Source organism: Ranitomeya variabilis, chromosome 3 (assembly GCF_051348905.1).
Source record: "Ranitomeya variabilis isolate aRanVar5 chromosome 3, aRanVar5.hap1, whole genome shotgun sequence".
Classification (NCBI taxonomy): domain Eukaryota; kingdom Metazoa; phylum Chordata; class Amphibia; order Anura; family Dendrobatidae; genus Ranitomeya; species Ranitomeya variabilis.
Window position 1 is genome coordinate 490941764 of NC_135234.1, and position 20850 is coordinate 490962613.

The following is a 20850-nucleotide window of genomic DNA, read 5'->3' on the forward strand; positions in this document are numbered from 1 at the left end:
TCACCAGATCATAACAGGGAATGCAAAAAACATTATGGAAAGCAGGGTAGCGGAAAGAATATTGAGGATAGACCTTATGTATGTTTACAATTTAGTCCACAGTTTAATATGATTAAAACCATTATTAATAAGGCAATTCCAATTTTGTATGAAGATTCCACCCTAGCGAAAATTTTACATGATGGCTGCAATATTGTAGCCAGAAGTGCGCCTATGCTAGGTAATATTTTGTCTCCAAACACTTTTTCTTTTCATCATTGCAGGGATACCTGGCTAAAGTGCACTGGTAGTTATAAGTGCAATGTGACCAACTGTACCACATGCCGGCATTTAATTGTCACAAAGTCATTTGGTGATAGTTTTAATAATAATCTGTATAAGATACAAGACTTTATCAATTGTAATACACGGTTTGTGGTATATAAAATTGACTGCACTTCATGTAAAAAAGCGTATGTTGGATGCACTATCAGAAAATTGAAAAACCGTATATCGGAACATTTGTATGACATTTCCTGCACTACAAATAGCAGCCGTAACATCTCTTTTGCAGCTAAACATTTCATTGAATGTCACTCACGAAACACAGATTCTCTGAGGATTACTGGCATTGAAAGGATAAAAAAACCCTCATGTGGAGGTGATATGCATAGGGTCCTGCTTACACGGGAGGCCTTTTGGATATTCAATCTCGGCACTAGGTTTCCGGATGGCCTGAACAAAAGGAATGAGCTCATGTTTCATTACTAATTTATTTTTATGCAGTTGTACTTTATTTTTGTATAATTTTACATGTTATTATGCTATTGTTAATTTGTGTTTTGTTTGGATTGTTTTAATGTTATATGCACTAGTTTTTTTATTGTCTAGGACCTTCTGGTCATGTGACATTTTCTCACAATTCTATTGGTACCTGATTTCTTTTTATACTGGGCATATAACTAAGTAGATCAGCTGTGACAAAGACCGCTGTGTCGGTCAAAACGCGTCGCTTACCTCCATGGTGTTATGGTGCTGTTCCAGGAGTTTTCCTGATTTTAATATATTGGATTAAAGTTCATTTTTTTATTGGAAGCTGGAACATTTCTTCTTTTTTTTGAAAAATTGAGATACACAGGTGGTGTAGCTAGCTTCAAAGGCGGGCAACTCTGCTGACGTGCAGAAACTGCTACTAAGCCCAAAACCCCAAAATGATTTACTGGGTTAGATGCAGTAAAAATTGAGATACACAGGTGTTATGATCCCAGTGGCTTACGATCACAAATCTAACCAGCTAAGTCAGAGACAATAGGACGAGCTCTGGGGATGTGGTAACTGGACTGACCGCAAAGCTGATCCTAACCAAACACACTAAAGGTAGCCGTGGAACGTTTCCTGAAATCCTAGACGTCTCTTCACGGCCTGAGAAACTGACTACCCCTAGAGATAAAGTAAGACCTCACTTGCCTCAGAGAAATAACCCCAAAGAAATAGAACAGCCCCCCACAAATAATAACGGTGAGTTAAGAGGAAAAGACAAATGCAGAGATGAAACAGGTTAAGCAAATGAGGCCCGCTAACACTAGATAGCAGAAAATAGCAAGGGATCTGTGCGGTCAGTAAAAAACCCTATACAAAAATATCCATGCAGAGAATGCGAGAACCCCCACACCAACTAACGATGTGGGGGGAGCAACTCAGCATCCCAGAGCTACCAGCAGCAGAGAAATCACATATTAGCAAGCTGGACAAAACTCATAATATTCTAGGAACATATTAAACACAGATGAGCAAGAATAAGCAAACAGAACTTAGCTTCTCTTGAAGAGACTGGTAACGGATGTAGACAGGAGCAAACAGAATAGCACTGAACACAACGACAGCAGGCATAGACTGAGATTCCAAGTGAGCTTAAATAGAAAACCAGCCCACAGATAACGAGACAGCTGATGCCAGTCACAAACCTGCAGAAAGACAGCACTCACACAGTACCACTTGTGACCACAAGAGGGAGCCCAGAAATAGAGTTCACAACAGTACCCCCCCTTGAGGAGGGGTCACCGAACCTTCATCAAAACCCCCAGGGTGATCAGGACGAGCCACATGGAAGGCACGAACCAAATCGGCCGCATGAACATCAGAGGCGACAACCCAGGAATTATCCTCCTGACCATAGCCCTTCCACTTAACCAAATACTGAAGCCTCCGTCTAGAAATACGAGAATCCAATATCTTCTCCACCACGTACTCCAATTCGCCCTCCACCAGCACCGGGGCAGGGGGCTCAACAGAAGGAATCACAGGCACCACATACCTCCGCAACAAAGACCTATGGAACACGTTATGAATGGCAAATGACGCTGGGAGGTCCAAACGAAATGACACCGGGATAAGGATTTCCAAAATCTTATAAGGACCGATGAAGCGAGGCTTGAATTTAGGAGAGGAAACCTTCATAGGAACATACCAAGAAGACAGCCATACCAAATCCCCAACACGAAGTCGGGGACCCACACCGCGACGGCGGTTGGCAAAGCGCTGAGCCTTCTCCTGTGACAACTTCAAATTGTCCACCACATGGTTCCAAATCTGCTGCAACCTATCCACCACAGAATCCACCCCAGGATAGTCAGAAGGTTTAACCTGACCCAAGGAAAAACGAGGATGAAAACCAGAATTGCAGAAAAAAGGCGAAACCAAAGTAGCAGAACTAGCCCGATTATTAAGGGCAAACTCGGCCAATGGCAAAGAAGTCACCCAATCATCCTGATCAGCAGAAACAAAACATCTTAAATAAGTTTCCAAGGTCTGATTAGTTCGCTCGGTTTGGCCATTCGTCTGAGGATGGAAGGCCGACGAAAAAGACAAATCAATGCCCATCTTAGCACAAAAGATCCGCCAAAATCTGGACACAAACTGGGATCCTCTGTCAGTCACAATATTTTCAGGGATGCCGTGCAAGCGAACCACATTCTGAAAAAATAGAGGAACCAAATCGGAGGAGGAAGGCAACTTAGGCAAGGGCACCAAATGGACCATTTTAGAAAAACGATCACACACCACCCAGATGACAGACATTCTCTGAGAGACTGGAAGATCCGAAATAAAATCCATGGAAATGTGCGTCCAAGGCCTCTTCGGGACAGGCAAAGACAAAAGCAAACCGCTGGCACGAGAACAGCAAGGCTTAGCCCGAGCAAAAATCCCACAGGACTGCACAAAGGAACGCACATCCCGCGACAAGGAAGGCCACCAGAAGGACCTAGCCACCAAATCCCTGGTACCAAAAATCCCAGGATGGCCTGCCAACACCGAAGAATGAACCTCGGAAATAACTCTGCTGGTCCATCTATCTGGGACAAACAGTCTCTCTGGTGGGCAACGGTCAGGTTTATCCACCTGAAATTTCTGCAGCACTCGTCGCAAATCTGGGGAAATGGCAGACAAAATCACTCCCTCTCTGAGGATACCAGCCGGCTCTGAAACTCCCGGAGAGTCAGGCACAAAACTCCTAGAAAGAGCATCAGCCTTCACGTTCTTCGAACCAGGCAGGTACGAGACCACAAAATCAAAACGGGAGAAAAACAACGACCAACAAGCCTGTCTAGGATTCAGCCGCTTGGCAGACTCGAGATAAATCAGATTTTTGTGATCAGTCAAGACCACCACACGATGCTTAGCTCCCTCGAGCCAATGTCGCCACTCCTCAAATGCCCACTTCATAGCCAACAACTCCCGATTACCAACATCATAATTCCGCTCGGCAGGCGAAAACTTTCTTGAAAAGAAAGCACAAGGCTTCATCACAGAGCCATCAGAGCTTCTCTGCGACAAAACAGCCCCTGCTCCAATCTCAGAAGCATCAACCTCGACCTGAAAAGGAAGAGAGACATCAGGCTGACACAAAACTGGAGCCGAAGAAAACCGGCGCTTCAGCTCCCGAAAGGCTTCCACGGCTGCAGGAGACCAATTAGTCACATCAGAACCCTTCTTGGTCAAATCCGTCAAGGGTTTAACCACGCCAGAAAAATTAGCAATGAAGCGACGGTAAAAATTAGCAAAACCCAAGAACTTCTGAAGACGCTTAACAGATGTAGGCTGAGTCCAGTCATGAATTGCCTGGACCTTGACTGGGTCCATCTCAATAGTAGAAGGAGAAAAAATAAAACCCAAAAAGGAAACCTTCTGTACTCCGAAGAGACATTTTGAGCCCTTCACAAATAAGGCATTAGCACGCAGGACCTGAAATACCATCCTGACCTGCTTCACATGGGACTCCCAGTCCTCAGAAAAGACCAAAATGTCATCCAGATACACAATCATAAATTTATCCAGATATTCTCGGAAGATGTCATGCATGAAGGACTGGAACACAGAAGGAGCATTAGAGAGTCCAAAAGGCATCACGAAGTACTCAAAATGGCCCTCGGGCGTATTAAATGCTGTTTTCCATTCATCCCCCTGCTTAATATGCACAAGGTTATACGCACCACGAAGATCTATCTTGGTGAACCAACTGGACCCCTTAATCCGAGCAAACAGATCAGATAATAATGGCAAAGGATACTGAAATTTGACCGTGATTTTATTTAAAAGACGATAATCTATACAAGGTCTCAGAGAACCATCCTTCTTGGCCACAAAAAAGAATCCAGTACCAAGAGGGGAGGAGGACGGGTGAATATGTCCCTTCTCTAAAGACTCCTTTATATAACTCCGCATTGCGGCATGTTCTGGTACAGACAAATTAAAAAGTCGTCCCTTGGGGAACTTACTACCAGGAATCAAATTTATAGCACAATCACAATCCCTGTGAGGAGGCAGGGCACTGGATCTGGGCTCATCAAATACATCCTGGTAGTCCGACAAAAACTCAGGGACCTCAGAAGGAGTGGAAGAAGCAATTGACACCAAAGGAGCATCGCCATTAATCCCCTGGCAACCCCAACTTGAAACAGACATAGCTTTCCAATCCAGAACTGGATTATGGGCCTGCAGCCATGGCAGACCCAAAACGACAACATCATGCAGATTATGCAGCACAAGAAAGCGAATCACCTCCTGATGTACAGGAGTCATGCACATGGTCACTTGAGTCCAATACTGAGGCTTATTCTCAGCCAATGGTGTAGCATCAATACCCCTCAGTGGAATAGGGAATTCCAAAGGCTCCAGGACAAAACCACAGCGCCTGGCAAACGACACATCCATCAGGTTCAGGGCAGCACCCGAATCCACAAAAGCCATAACCGAGTAGGATGACAAAGAACAAATTAAAGTAACAGACAAAATGAATTTAGGCTGTATAGTACCAACGGTGACAGATTTAGCAATTTTTTTTTACGCGCTTAGAGCATGCTGAGATAACATGAGTTGAATCACCACAGTAAAAGCACAACCCATTTTGACATCTATGATTTTGCCGCTCAATTCTGGTCAGAATTCGGTCACATTGCACAGACTCAGGTCTCTGTTCAGAAAACACTGCCAGATGTTGCGTAGATTTGCGCTCCCGCAAACGCCGATCAATCTGAATGGCCAAAGCCATTGAGTCATTCAGACTTGCAGGCGTAGGGAACCCCACCATAACATTCTTAATGGCTTCAGAAAGACCTTCTCTGAAATTTGCAGCCAGGGCACATTCATTCCATTGAGTAAGCACCGACCATTTCCGAAATTTTTGACAATACACCTCAGCTTCATCCTGGCCCTGAGAGAGAGCCAGCAAGGCCTTTTCTGCCTGGTTCTCAAGATTAGGTTCCTCATAAAGCAGTCCAAGCGCCAGAAAAAACGCATCCACATTCAGCAATGCAGGATCTCCTGGCGCCAGGGAGAAAGCCCAATCTTGAGGGTCACCGCGTAACAAGGAGATAACAGTTTTAACTTGCTGAGCGGAATCACCAGAGGAACGAGGTCTCAAAGAAAGAAATAATTTACAATTATTCTTAAAATTCAGAAACCCAGATCTATCTCCAGAAAACAACTCAGGAATAGGTACTTTTGGCTCAGACATAGGACTGTGAACAACAAAATCCTGAATGCTTTGCACCCTTACAGCAAGATGATCCACACTAGAAGTCAGACTCTGAATATCCATGTCTGCAGCTGAACTCAAAGCCACCCAGAGATTAAGGGGATGAGAGAAGCTGGACAGACTGCAGCAAAGGGAGAGGAAAAAAAAAATTGTACTCAGGACTTCTCTTATCCCACTTCTGCGATGCATTAAACACTTTTCAGGCCTGCTGTACTGTTATGATCCCAGTGGCTTAGGATCACAAATCTAACCAGCTTGTGTCAGTCAAAACGCGTCGCTTACCTCCATGGTGTTATGGTGCTGTTCCAGGAGTTTTCCTGATTTTAATATATTGGATTAAAGTTCATTTTTTTATTGGAAGCTGGAACATTTCTTCTTTTTTTTGAAAAATTGAGATACACAGGTGGTGTAGCTAGCTTCAAAGGCGGGCAACTCTGCTGACGTGCAGAAACTGCTACTAAGCCCAAAACCCCAAAATGATTTACTGGGTTAGATGCAGTAAAAATTGAGATACACAGGTGTTATGATCCCAGTGGCTTACGATCACAAATCTAACCAGCTAAGTCAGAGACAATAGGACGAGCTCTGGGGATGTGGTAACTGGACTGACCGCAAAGCTGATCCTAACCAAACACACTAAAGGTAGCCGTGGAACGTTTCCTGAAATCCTAGACGTCTCTTCACGGCCTGAGAAACTGACTACCCCTAGAGATAAAGTAAGACCTCACTTGCCTCAGAGAAATAACCCCAAAGAAATAGAACAGCCCCCCACAAATAATAACGGTGAGTTAAGAGGAAAAGACAAACGCAGAGATGAAACAGGTTAAGCAAATGAGGCCCGCTAACACTAGATAGCAGAAAATAGCAAGGGATCTGTGTGGTCAGTAAAAAACCCTATACAAAAATATCCACGCAGAGAATGCGAGAACCCCCACACCAACTAACGATGTGGGGGGAGCAACTCAGCACCCCAGAGCTACCAGCAGCAGAGAAATCACATATTAGCAAGCTGGAAAAAACTCATAATATTCTAGGAACATATTGAACACAGATGAGCAAGAATAAGCATACAGAACTTAGCTTCTCTTGAAGAGACTGGTAACGGATGTAGACAGGAGCAAACAGAATAGCACTGAATACAACGACAGCAGGCATAGACTGAGATTCCAAGTGAGCTTAAATAGAAAACCAGCCCACAGATAACGAGACAGCTGATGCCAGTCACAAACCTGCAGAAAGACAGCACTCACACAGTACCACTTGTGACCACAAGAGGGAGCCCAGAAATAGAGTTCACAACACACAGGCAGTGTGGCTAGCTTCACAGGTGGGCTACTCAGAAAATGGTACCAATGAAAAGGTCAGCTCGTCCCTCAAAAATAAGCCATAACATGATTCTGTTGGCCAAAATATGGAAAAATTATAGTTATCAAAATGTGGTGATGCAAAAACGAATTTTCGCTATAAAAAGAGACTTTTAGTGTTCGACAGCAGCCAGACATAAAAAACAGATATAAATCTGGTATTAACTGGATTAGATGCAGTAAAAATAGAGATACACTGGCGGTATAGTTTGTTTCACAGGCTGGCTACTCTGCTGACGTGCAGACACTGCTCCTAGGCCCTAAACTAATAACTGGATTAGATGCAGTAAAAATTGAGATACACAGGTGGTATAGTTTGTTTCACAGGCTGGCTACTCTGCTGAAGTGCAGACACTGTTCCTAGGCCCTAAACTATTAACTGGATTAGATGCAGTAAAAATTGAGATACACAGGCGGTATAGTTTGTTTCACAGGCGGGCTACTCTGCTGACGTGCAGACACTGCTCCTAGGCCCAAAACTATTAACTGGATTAGATGCAGTAAAAATTGAGATACACAGGGGGTATAGTTAGTTTCACAGGCGGGCTACTCTGCTGACGTGTGCAGACACTGCTCCTAGGCCCTAAACTATTAACTGGATTAGATGCAGTGAAAATAGAGATACACAGGCGGTGTAGTTAGTTTCACAGGCGGGCTACTCTGCTGATGTGCAGACACTGCTCCTAGGCCCAAAACCCCAAAACAATTTACTAGGTTAGATGCAGTAAAAATTGAGATACACAGGTGGTGTAGCTAGTTTCACAGGCGGGCTACTCTGCTGACGTGCAGTCACTGCTACTAAGCCAAAAACCCCAAAACGATTTACTGGGATAGATGCAGTAAAAATTGAGATACACAGGTGGTGTAGCTAGCTTCACAGGTGGGCTACTCTGCTGACGTGCAGACACTGCTACTAAGCCCAAAACCCCAAAATGATTTACTGGGTTAGATGCAGTATAAATTGAAATACACAGGCAGTGTAGCTAGCTTCACAGGCGGGCTAATCAGAAAATGGTACCAATGAAAAGGTCAGCTTGTCCCTCAAAAATAAGCCATAACATGACTCTGTTGGCCAAAATATGGAAAAATTATAGTTATCTTATTATTATAGTTAATTGCTGAATGTGATACAGTCTGCCATATCCCATATTGTCATGTTGCAGCGGTGATATGAACCTCTTTGCAGACCTAGCGCACCTTTAAAAATAATTTGAATTTTTTCTGCTGCTGAATGTGATACAGCCCGCCGCATCCCACATTGTCATTTTGTGGTGGTGATATGAAGTTGTCTGCAGACCTCAATCACATTAAAATATTTATTTTTTTCTGTTGATAAATGTGATGCAGGCCGCTATATCCACCCTTTTAATTTAGTAGTGTTGAAATTTTTATGCCTGCAGAACTGTTACACATTAAAATTATTATTATTTTTTTTTTACAAACGTGACACAGCAGCCGAGATCTGAGTTTGAAATTGTTTTGAGACTATCTTCTAGATTACGTGCATCTGTGGCATCCATTTTCTCACGGGCATCTTTTATGTCTAGCTATCTTCTGATGAGCATCAAGCGCTCTCTGGTAATTGATGTTGGGAAAATGAGTAACCATTGCAGGCTGGATCATGGATCTCGTACTTCCCATAGCCACCCTGTTATTGATCCTGTTGAACGTTCCCATTCCCACCGTCATCATGGCCCTTTTCCTGATCATTTCATGTAACAACATGTTGGCCATATTTCTCTAGCAAACCTGCACCTTACCAGAAGCAACTGTAGGAAAGAGGGCGATCCAATGCCATGGGCAATCTTCTAGATTATACAGACCTCATTCACGCTAAAAAAAAATTTTATGTTACTAACCGAATACAGAAGGGGAGATCTCAGTTTGAAATTATTTTAAGCATCTACAGTAGTCAGTGTTATACAGACGTCATCAACAGGCCCCCCGAAATTCTTCTATTACTAATATCATACAGTAGGGGACATCTCACTTTGAAATTGAAATTGGCGCATCCAGTCAATCTTATACAGGCCTTAATTGAGAGGTTCCCAAAAATTCCTAATTTTGAAATTTTTGGAGCATCTAGTCAATGTTATACAGGCCTTGATCGAAAGGCTGAAAAAAATTCTTCTGTTACTAACGTCATTCAGTAGGGGACATCTCACACTGAAATTGTTTGGAGCATCTAGTCAATGTTATACAGGCCTTAATCAACAGGCTGAAAAAAATTATTCTGTTACTAACGTCATACAGTAGGGGACATCTCACTTTAAAATTATTTGGAGCATCTAGTAAATGTTATACAGGATTTATCGACAGGCCACATAAAAATTCTTCTGTTACTAACGACATACAATAGGGAACTTTTCACTTTGATATTGTTTGGAGCTTCTAGTCAATGTTAAACAAGCATTATCAACAGGCCCCCAAAAAGTCTTCTGTTACTAACGTCATACAGTAAGGGGCATCTCACTTTGAAACTATTTGGACCCAGGGAACCCAGTGGACGTAGTGTATATGGACTTTTCAAAAGCTTTTGATACGGTGCCACACAAAAGGTTGATACATAAAATGAGAATAATGGGGATAGGGGAAAATATGTGTAAGTGGGTTAAGAGCTGGCTCAGGGATAGGAAACAAAGGGTGGTTATTAATGGAGCACACTCGGACTGGGTCGCGGTTAGCAGTGGGGTACCACAGGGGTCAGTATTGGACCCTCTTCTTTTTAACATATTTATTTTTATAGACCTTTTAGGGGGCACACAGAGCAGAATTTCAATATTTGCAGATGACACTAAACTCTGCAGGGTAATCAATACAGAGGAGGACAATTTTATATTACAGGATGATTTATGTAAACTAGAAGTAAGAGATACATAAGATGTATAACTATGTGCTTAATTCTATAACTCTGGGCCAAACCGTCAATGAAAAAGACCTGGATGTATGGGTGGATGACAAACTCACATTTAGTGGCCAGTGTCAGGCAGCTGCTGCAAAGGCAAAGAAAATAATGGGATGCATTAAAAGAGGCATAGGTGCTCATGAGGAGAACATAATTTTACATCTATACAAGTCACTAGTTCGACCACACTTAGATTACTGTGTACAGTTCTGGTCTCCGGTGTATAAGAAAGACATAGCTGAACTAGAGCGGGTACAGAGAAGAGCGACCAATGTTATTAGAGGACTGGGGGGTCTGCAATACCAAGATAGGTTATTACACTTGGGGCTATTTAGTTTGGAAAAATGAAGGTTAAGGGGTGATCTTATTTTAATGTATAAATATATGAGGGGACAGTACAAAGACCTTTCTGATGATCTTTTTAATCATAGACCTGAGACATGGACAAGGGGGCATCCTCTACGTCTGGAGGAAAGAAGGTTTAAGCATAATAACAGATGCGACTATGGAACTCTCTGCCGTGTGGCGTTGTAATGAGTGATTCATTACTTAAACTTAAGAGGGGACAGGATGCCTTTCTTGAAAAGTATAGTGTTACAGGTTATGTATACTAGATTCCTTGTTAGGGTGTTGATCTAGGGAACTAGTTTGATTGCCGTATGTGGAGTCGGGAAGGATTTTTTTTCCCCAATGTGGAGCTTACTCTTTGCCACATGGGGTTTTTTTTGCCTTCCTCTGGATCAACATGCTAGGGTGTTGTGAACTATAATTCTTGGCTCCCTCTTGTGGTCACTAGTGATTTGGCACTTGGATTGTCATTTACCAGGTTTGTACTCACCTGCTTCGTTAGGCCTGGGGTGTTGCTATTTAAACTTCCTGGATTCTCAGTCCAGTGCCTGGCATCGTTGTATTCAGTTCTTTTCTGTTTGCTCCTGACTTCAGGTCCTGGTTCCTTGCAAGATAAGCTAAGTCCTGCTTTCTTATTTTTTGTTATTTTGCTTTGTTCATATTTTTGTCCAGCTTGTATAAAATGTTATTCCTGATATTGCTGGAAGCTCTAGGGGGCTGATATTCTCCCCCCTCACCGTTAGTCGGTTTGTGGGTTCTTGGATATTCAGCGTGGATATTTTGCAGGGTTTTTTGCTGACCATATAAGTCACCTTACTATTTTCTGCTATTAGTCAGTGGGCCTCTCTTTGCTAAAATCTAGTTCATTCTTACGTTTGTCTTTTCTTCTTACCTCACCGTTATTATTTGTTGGGGGCTTGTATGTCATGATCTCTGCAGGCAGAGATCATAGCAAGCCTATAGAGGGACAAGCTCTCGGAAGATGGAACTATACTGACCATGAACTAAGCCTGCCGCGCAACTAGAAATAGCCAGGTAGCATTTCCTATTTATCGCTAGATGCCCAGCTCTGGCCTAAGACCTAAATAGCTAGCAGAGGGAAATATAAGACCTGGCTCACCTCTAGAGAAATATTCCAAAGAAGACAGTAGCCCCCCACATATAATGACGGTGAGTTCAGATGAAACAACAAACGCAGCAGGAAAATAGTCTTAGCAAATTTGAGGTCCGCTTACTAGATAGCAGAAGACAGATAGTATACTTTCATGGTCAGCAGAAAAACACTAACAAAACACCATCCAGAGATTACCTTAAACTCTGGCATTAACTCATAACGCCAGAGTAGCAATCCCTGATCAACGAGAGCCTTCCAGACACAGTAACAAAACTTCAGCTGTGAACTGGAACAAATAGGCAAAACAAAACATGGACAAAAGTCCAACTTATCTAGTAGTAGTCTAGAAGCAGGAACAAGCACTGAGAGGCATCAGATAACATTGTTGACCGGCAAGAAACCACCAGAGAAATGAGCTTAAATAGCGACACCCACTACTGATGGAACCAGGTGAAACAGGAAAGAGGATGACAAGTCCAATTCCACAAGCGGCCACCGGGGGAGCCCAGAATCCAAATTCACAACAGTACCCCCCCCTCAAGGAGGGGGCACCGAACCCTCACCAGATCCACCAGGGCGACCAGGATGAGCCCTATGGAAGGCACGAACAAGATCAGAAGCATGAACATCAGATGCATTGACCCAAGAATTATCCTCCTGGCCGTAACCCTTCCAGTTGACCAGATACTGGAGTCTCCGTCTGGAAACACGAGAGTCCAAAATTTTCTCCACAACGTACTCCAACTCACCCTCAACCAACACCGGAGCAGGAGGCTCAACTGAAGGTACCACAGGTACCTCATACCTGCGCAATAACGACCGATGAAAAACGTTATGAATGGAAAAGGACGCAGGGAGGTCCAAACGGAAAGAAACAGGATTAAGAATCTCCAATATTCTATAAGGGCCGATGAACCGAGGTTTAAACTTAGGAGAAGAGACCCTCATAGGGACAAAACGAGAAGACAACCACACCAAATCTCCAACACAAAGCCGAGAACCAGCACGACGATGACGGTTGGCAAAACGCTGAGTCTTCTCCTGGGACAACTTCAAATTGTCCATAACCTGCCCCCAGATGTGATGCAATCTCTCCACCACCGCATCCACTCCAGGACAATCCGAGGATTCCACCTGACCGGAGGAAAATCGAGGGTGAAACCCCGAATTACAGAAAAACGGGGACACCAAGGTGGAAGAGCTGGCCCGATTATTGAGGGCGAACTCTGCCAATGGCAAAAAAGCAACCCAATCATCCTGGTCAGCAGAGACAAAACACCTCAGATATGTCTCCAGGGTCTGATTAGTCCGCTCGGTCTGGCCATTAGTCTGAGGGTGAAAAGCAGATGAAAAAGACAAATCTATGCCCATCCTAGCACAGAATGCCCGCCAAAATCTAGACACAAATTGGGTACCTCTGTCAGAAACAATATTCTCAGGAATACCGTGCAATCGGACAACATTCTGAAAAAACAGAGGAACCAACTCAGAAGAAGAAGGCAACTTGGGCAGAGGAACCAAATGGACCATTTTAGAGAAACGGTCACAGACCACCCAGATGACAGACATCTTCTGGGAAACAGGCAGATCTGAAATAAAATCCATCGAGATGTGTGTCCAAGGCCTCTTAGGAATAGGCAAGGGCAACAGCAGTCCGCTAGCCCGAGAACTACAAGACTTGGCCCGAGCACAAACGTCACATGACTGCACAAAGACTCGCACATCTCGTGACAGGGAAGGCCACCAGAAGGATCTTGCCACCAAATCCCTGGTACCAAAAATTCCGGGATGACCTGCCAATGCAGAAGAATGTACCTCAGAGATGACTCTGCTGGTCCAATCATCCGGAACAAACAGTCTATCAGGCGGACAACGATCCGGTCTATCCGCCTGAAACTCTTGCAAGGACCGCCGCAGATCAGGAGAAACGGCCGACAAAATTACTCCCTCCCTAAGGATACCTGTGGGTTCAGAATTACCAGGAGAGTCCGGGTCAAAACTCCTAGAAAGGGCATCTGCCTTAACATTCTTAGAACCCGGTAGGTATGACACCACAAAATTAAAGCGAGAAAAAAATAAAGACCAGCGCGCCTGTCTAGGATTCAGGCGTCTGGCAGTCTCAAGATAAATCAAATTTTTGTGGTCAGTCAATACCACCACCTGATGCCTAGCCCCCTCGAGCCAATGGCGCCACTCCTCAAACGCCCACTTCATGGCCAAAAGCTCCCGATTCCCAACATCATAATTCCGCTCTGCGGGCGAAAATTTGCGAGAAAAGAAGGCACAAGGCCTAATGACGGAGCAGTCGGAACCTTTCTGCGACAACACTGCCCCAGCTCCGATCTCCGAAGCGTCAACCTCAACCTGAAAAGGCAGATTCACATCAGGCTGACGCAACACAGGGGCAGAGGCAAAACGGCGCTTAAGCTCCTGAAAGGCCTCTACAGCATGAGGGGACCAATTAGCAACATCAGCGCCTTGTCTGGTCAAATCAGTCAGTGGTTTAACGACATCCGAAAAACCAGCAATAAATCGGCGGTAAAAGTTGGCAAAGCCCAAAAATCTCTGAAGACCCTTAAGAGAGGAGGGCTGAGTCCAGTCACAAATAGCTTGCACCTTGACGGGATCCATCTCAATGGAAGAGGGAGAAAAAATATACCCCAAAAAGGAAATTTTCTGGACCCCAAAAACGCACTTAGACCCCTTCACACATAAAGAATTAGACCGCAGAACCTGAAAAACTCTCCTGACCTGCTGGACATGAGAGTCCCAGTCATCAGAAAAAATCAGAATATCATCCAGATATATTATCATAAATTTATCCAGAAAATCGCGGAAAATATCATGCATAAAAGACTGGAAAACCGAAGGGGCATTAGAAAGACCGAAAGGCATGACCAAATACTCAAAGTGGCCCTCGGGCGTATTAAATGCGGTCTTCCACTCATCCCCCTGCCTGATCCGCACCAAATTATACGCCCCACGAAGATCAATTTTAGAGAACCACTTAGCACCCTCTATACGAGCAAACAAATCAGTAAGCAATGGCAATGGGTATTGATACTTAACAGTGATCTTATTCAGAAGCCGATAATCAATACATGGTCTCAAAGAGCCGTCTTTTTTTGAGACAAAGAAAAACCCAGCTCCCAAGGGAGAAGAAGATGGACGAATATGTCCCTTTTCCAAAGACTCCTTTATATATTCCCGCATAGCAGCATGTTCCGGCACAGACAGATTAAACAAACGACCCTTGGGATATTTACAACCCGGTATCAAATCTATGGCACAATCGCACTCACGGTGCGGAGGTAACGACCCAAGCTTGGGTTCGTCAAAGACATCTTGATAATCAGAGAGGAACTCAGGGACTTCAGAGGGAATGGACGACGAAATAGAAACCAAAGGTAAGTCCCCATGAATACCCTTACATCCCCAGCTCAACACAGACATTGCTCTCCAGTCCAAGACTGGGTTGTGAGACTGCAACCATGGCAATCCCAGTACCAAATCGTCATGTAAATTATACAGCACCAGGAAACGAATAATCTCCTGGTGATCCGGATTGATACGCATGGTTACTTGTGTCCAGTATTGTGGTTTATTATTAGCCAATGGGGTGGAGTCAATCCCCTTCAGAGGAATAAGAGTCTCCAAAGGCTCTAAATCAAAACCACAACGATTGGCAAAGGACCAATCCATAAGACTCAGAGCGGCGCCAGAGTCAACATAGGCGTCCGTGGCAATGGATGACAGAGAGCAAATCAGGGTTACAGACAAAATAAACTTAGACTGAATGGTGCCAATGGAAACAGACTTATCAAGCTTCTTTGTACGCCTAGAGCATGCTGATATAACATGAGTAGAATCCCCACAATAGAAACACAATCCATTCTTCCGTCTAAAATTCTGTCGCTCGCTCCTGGACAGAATTCTATCACACTGCATACTTTCTGGCGTCTTTTCCATAGACACCGCCAGATGGTGCACCGGTTTGCGCTCCCGCAGACGCCTATCAATCTGAATAGCCATTGTCATGGACTCATTCAGACCTGCAGGCACAGGGAACCCCACCATAACATCCTTAACGGCATCAGAGAGACCTTCTCTGAAAGTTGCCGCCAAGGCGCACTCATTCCACTGAGTAAGCACAGACCATTTACGGAATTTTTGGCAGAAAACTTCAGCTTCGTCTTGCCCCTGAGATAGTGCCATCAAAGTTTTTTCTGCCTGAAGTTCCAAATGAGGTTCCTCATAAAGCAAGCCCAAGGCCAGAAAAAACGCATCCACATCGCGTAACGCAGGATCCCCTGCTGGCAATGAGAAGGCCCAATCTTGAGGGTCACCCCTGAGCAAGGAAATCACAATCCTAACCTGCTGAGCAGGGTCTCCAGCTGAACGAGACTTCAGGGACAAATAAAGCTTACAATTATTTCGGAAATTCTGGAAGCTAGCTCTATTCCCTGTGAAGAACTCCGGCAAAGGAATTCTCGGCTCAGATACCGGAGCATGTACCACAAAATCTTGTAAATTTTGTACTTTCGTGATGAGATTATTCAAACCCGCAGTTACACTCTGGAGATCCATTATTGTCAGGTGCACACAGAGCCATACAGAGATTAGGAGGAGAGAGAGAAAAAAGACTGCAGCAAGGCAGACTGGAGGAAAAAAAAAAAAAAAATTCCAGCAGACTTCTTATAACTCTCCTTTCTCAACCTGGGTCTTTAACACTTTAGTGGCCGGTCAAACTGTCATGATCTCTGCAGGCAGAGATCATAGCAAGCCTATAGAGGGACAAGCTCTCGGAAGATGGAACTATACTGACCATGAACTAAGCCTGCCGCGCAACTAGAAATAGCCAGGTAGCATTTCCTATTTATCGCTAGATGCCCAGCTCTGGCCTAAGACCTAAATAGCTAGCAGAGGGAAATATAAGACCTGGCTCACCTCTAGAGAAATATTCCAAAGAAGACAGTAGCCCCCCACATATAATGACGGTGAGTTCAGATGAAACAACAAACGCAGCAGGAAAATAGTCTTAGCAAATTTGAGGTCCGCTTACTAGATAGCAGAAGACAGATAGTATACTTTCATGGTCAGCAGAAAAACACTAACAAAACACCATCCAGAGATTACCTTAAACTCTGGCATTAACTCATAACGCCAGAGTAGCAATCCCTGATCAACGAGAGCCTTCCAGACACAGTAACAAAACTTCAGCTGTGAACTGGAACAAATAGGCAAAACAAAACATGGACAAAAGTCCAACTTATCTAGTAGTAGTCTAGAAGCAGGAACAAGCACTGAGAGGCATCAGATAACATTGTTGACCGGCAAGAAACCACCAGAGAAATGAGCTTAAATAGCGACACCCACTACTGATGGAACCAGGTGAAACAGGAAAGAGGATGACAAGTCCAATTCCACAAGCGGCCACCGGGGGAGCCCAGAATCCAAATTCACAACACTTGTATTACTTTGGGGTCTTTCCTCTGGAGGCAAGCGAGGTCTTATTTTCCCTGATAGGGTTAGTTAGTTCTCCGGCTGGCGTGAGACGTCTAGGATCAATGTAGGCACGTTCCCCGGCTACTGTTAGTGTTTGTGCTAGGATCAGGTATATGGTCAGCCTAGTTACCACGTCCCTATGAGCTGGTATTTATGTTTGCAGACTTTGCTGTAATCTCTGAGATCCTTTGCTATTGGGATCATAACAGTATGCCAGGCCAATGAAAAGTTAATGCATTGCAGAAGTGGGATTAAAAGAAAAGGAGTTCTGAGTTTTTTGTGTTTTTTTTTTCCTCTCCTCTTTCTTCCTTCCCCTTTATCTCAGAGTGGCTGTAAGCTTTGCTGCAGACATGAATGTTCAGACCTTGATTACTAGTGTGGATCAGCTTGCTGCACGAGTGCAGAGCATTCAGGATTTTGTTGTTAGCAGTCCTATGTCTGAGCCTAAGATACCTATTCCTGAGCTGTTCTCTGGAGATCGATTTAAATTTAGGAATTTTAGGAATAATTGTAAATTGTTTCTATCTTTGAAACCTCGTTCATCTGGAGATTCAGCTCAGCAAGTTAAAATTGTTATCTCCTTTTTGCGTGGCGACCCTCAGGATTGGGCTTTCTCGTTAGCGCCAGGAGATCCGGCATTGGCTGATGTTGATGCGTTTTTTCTGGCGCTCGGATTGCTTTATGAGGAGCCTAATCTTGAAATTCATGCAGAAAAAGCTCTACTGGCTATCTCTCAGGGCCAGGATGAAGCCGAAGTGTATTGCCAAAAATTTCGGAAATGGTCCATGCTTACTCAATGGAATGAATGTGCTCTGGCCGCAAATTTCAGAAATGGCCTTTCTGATGCCATTAAGAATGTGATGGTGGGTTTCACAATTCCTACAAGTCTGAATGATTCTATGGCGCTGGCTATTCAGATTGATCGGCGTTTGCGCGAGCGCAAATCCGCTAATCCTCTGGCGGTGTTGTCTGAACAGACACCTGTTTCAATGCAATGTGATAGAAACCCCGATCCAGCAATGCAATGTGATAGAATCCTGACTAGAACCGAACGACAAAATCATAGACGACAGAATGGGCTGTGTTTTTACTGTGGTGATTCTACACATGTTATATCAGCATGCTCTAAACGCCTAACCAAGGTTGTCAGTCCTGTCACCATTGGTAATTTGCAGCCTAAATTTATTTTGTCTGTGACTTTAATTTGTTCGTTGTCTTCCTACCCTGTTATGGCATTTGTGGATTCAGGTGCTGCCCTGAGTCTTATGGACTTGTCGTTTGCCAAGCGCTGTGGTTTTGTCCTGGAGCCTTTGAAAGTTCCTATTCCTCTCAGAGGAATTGATGCTACGCCACTGGCGGAAAATAAACCGCAGTATTGGACACAAGCGACCATGTGCATGACTCCTGAACATCGGGAGGTGATTCGTTTTCTTGTTCTGCATAAAATGAATGATTTGGTCGTGTTAGGTCTGCCATGGTTACAGACCCATAATCCTGTTTTGGATTGGAAGGCTATGTCTGTGTCGAGTTGGGGTTGTCAGGGAATTCATTGCGATTCTCCGCCGGTGTCTATTGCTACTTCTACTCCTTCAGAGGTTCCTGAGTATTTGTGTGACTATCAGGATATATTCAGTGAGTCCAGGTCCAGTGCTCTTCCTCCTCATAGGAACTGTGACTGCGCTATAGATTTGATTCCTGGCAGTAAATTTCCTAAGGGACGATTATTTAATTTGTCTGTACCCGAGCATGCCGCGATGCGTTCTTATGTCAAGGAGTCTTTGGAGAAGGAGCATATTCGTCCATCCTCTTCCCCTCTTGGTGCGGGATTCTTTTTTGTGGCCAAGAGGGACGGGTCTTTGAGACCTTGTATAGACTATCGGCTTCTGAATAAAATCACTGTTAAGTTTCAGTATCCTTTGCCACTATTGTCAGACTTGTTTGCTCGGATTAAGGGTGCCAAGTGGTTCACCAAGATAGATCTTCGTGGTGCGTACAACCTTGTGCGCATTAGGCAGGGAGATGAATGGAAAACTGCATTCAATACGCCCGAAGGTCATTTTGAATACTTGGTGATGCCCTTTGGGCTCTCTAATGCTCCTTCAGTGTTTCAGTCCTTTATGCATGATATCTTCCGGAAGTATCTGGATAAATTTATGATTGTTTATCTGGATGATATTCTGGTTTTCTCGGATGATTGGGATTCTCATGTAAAGCAGGTCAGGATGGTGTTTCAGGTTTTGCGTGATAATGCTTTGTTTGTGAAGGGCTCAAAGTGTCTCTTTGGAGTGCAGAAGGTTTCCTTTTTGGGTTTTATTTTCTCCCCTTCTGCTGTGGAGATGGACCCAGTCAAGGTCCGAGCTATTCATGATTGGACTCAGCCCACGTCTGTTAAGAGTCTTCAGAAGTTCTTGGGGTTTGCTAATTTCTACCGTCGCTTTATCGCTAACTTTTCTAGCGTTGTTAAACCTTTGACGGATATGACCAAGAAAGGTTCTGATGTGGCTAATTGGGCCCCTGCAGCCGTGGAGGCCTTCCAGGAGCTGAAGCGCCGGTTAACTTCGGCGCCTGTTTTGTGCCAGCCTGATGTCTCACTTCCCTTTCAGGTTGAAGTGGATGCTTCTGAGATCGGTGCTGGGGCTGTTTTGTCGCAGAGAGGCTCTGGTTGCTCTGTGATGAGACCATGTGCTTTTTTCTCTAGGAAGTTTTCGCCTGCTGAGCGGAACTATGATGTTGGTAATCGGGAGTTGTTGGCCATGAAGTGGGCATTTGAGGAGTGGCGTCATTGGCTCGAGGGTGCTAAGCATCGTGTGGTGGTCTTGACTGATCACAAAAATCTGATGTATCTCGAGTCTGCTAAGCGCCTGAATCCTAGACAGGCTCGTTGGTCATTGTTTTTCTCTCGTTTTGACTTTGTGGTCTCGTACCTGCCTGGTTCGAAGAATGTTAAGGCTGATGCTCTTTCTAGGAGCTTTGTGCCTGACTCTCCTGGAGTCTTGGAGCCAGCTGGTATTCTTAAAGAGGGAGTTATCGTGTCGGCCATATCTCCTGATTTGCGACGTGTGTTGCAGAGATTTCAGGCTGGTAGACCTGACTCTTGTCCACCCGACAGACTGTTTGTTCCTGATAAATGGACCAGCAAAGTCATTTCCGAGGTTCATTCCTCGGTGTTGGCAGGGCATCCGGGAATTTTTGGTACCCGAGTTTTGGTGGCTAGGTCCTTTTGGTGGCCTTCCTTGTCACGGGATGTGCGGTCATTTGTGCAGTCCTGTGGGACTTGTGCTTGGGCTAAGCCTTGTTGTTCTCGTGCTAGCGGGTTGCTTCTGCCCTTGCCCGTCCCGAAGAGGCCTTGGACACACATTTCCATGGATTTCATTTCTGATCTTCCGGTGTCTCAAGGAATGTCTGTCATCTGGGTGGTGTGTGATCGTTTTTCCAAGATGGTCCATTTGGTACCCTTGCCTAAGTTGCCTTCCTCTTCCGATCTGGTTCCTTTGTTTTTTTCAGAATGTGGTTCGTTTACACAGCATTCCGGAGAATATCGTGTCCGACAGAGGATCCCAGTTTGTGTCCAGATTCTGGCGATCTTTTTGTGCTAAAATGG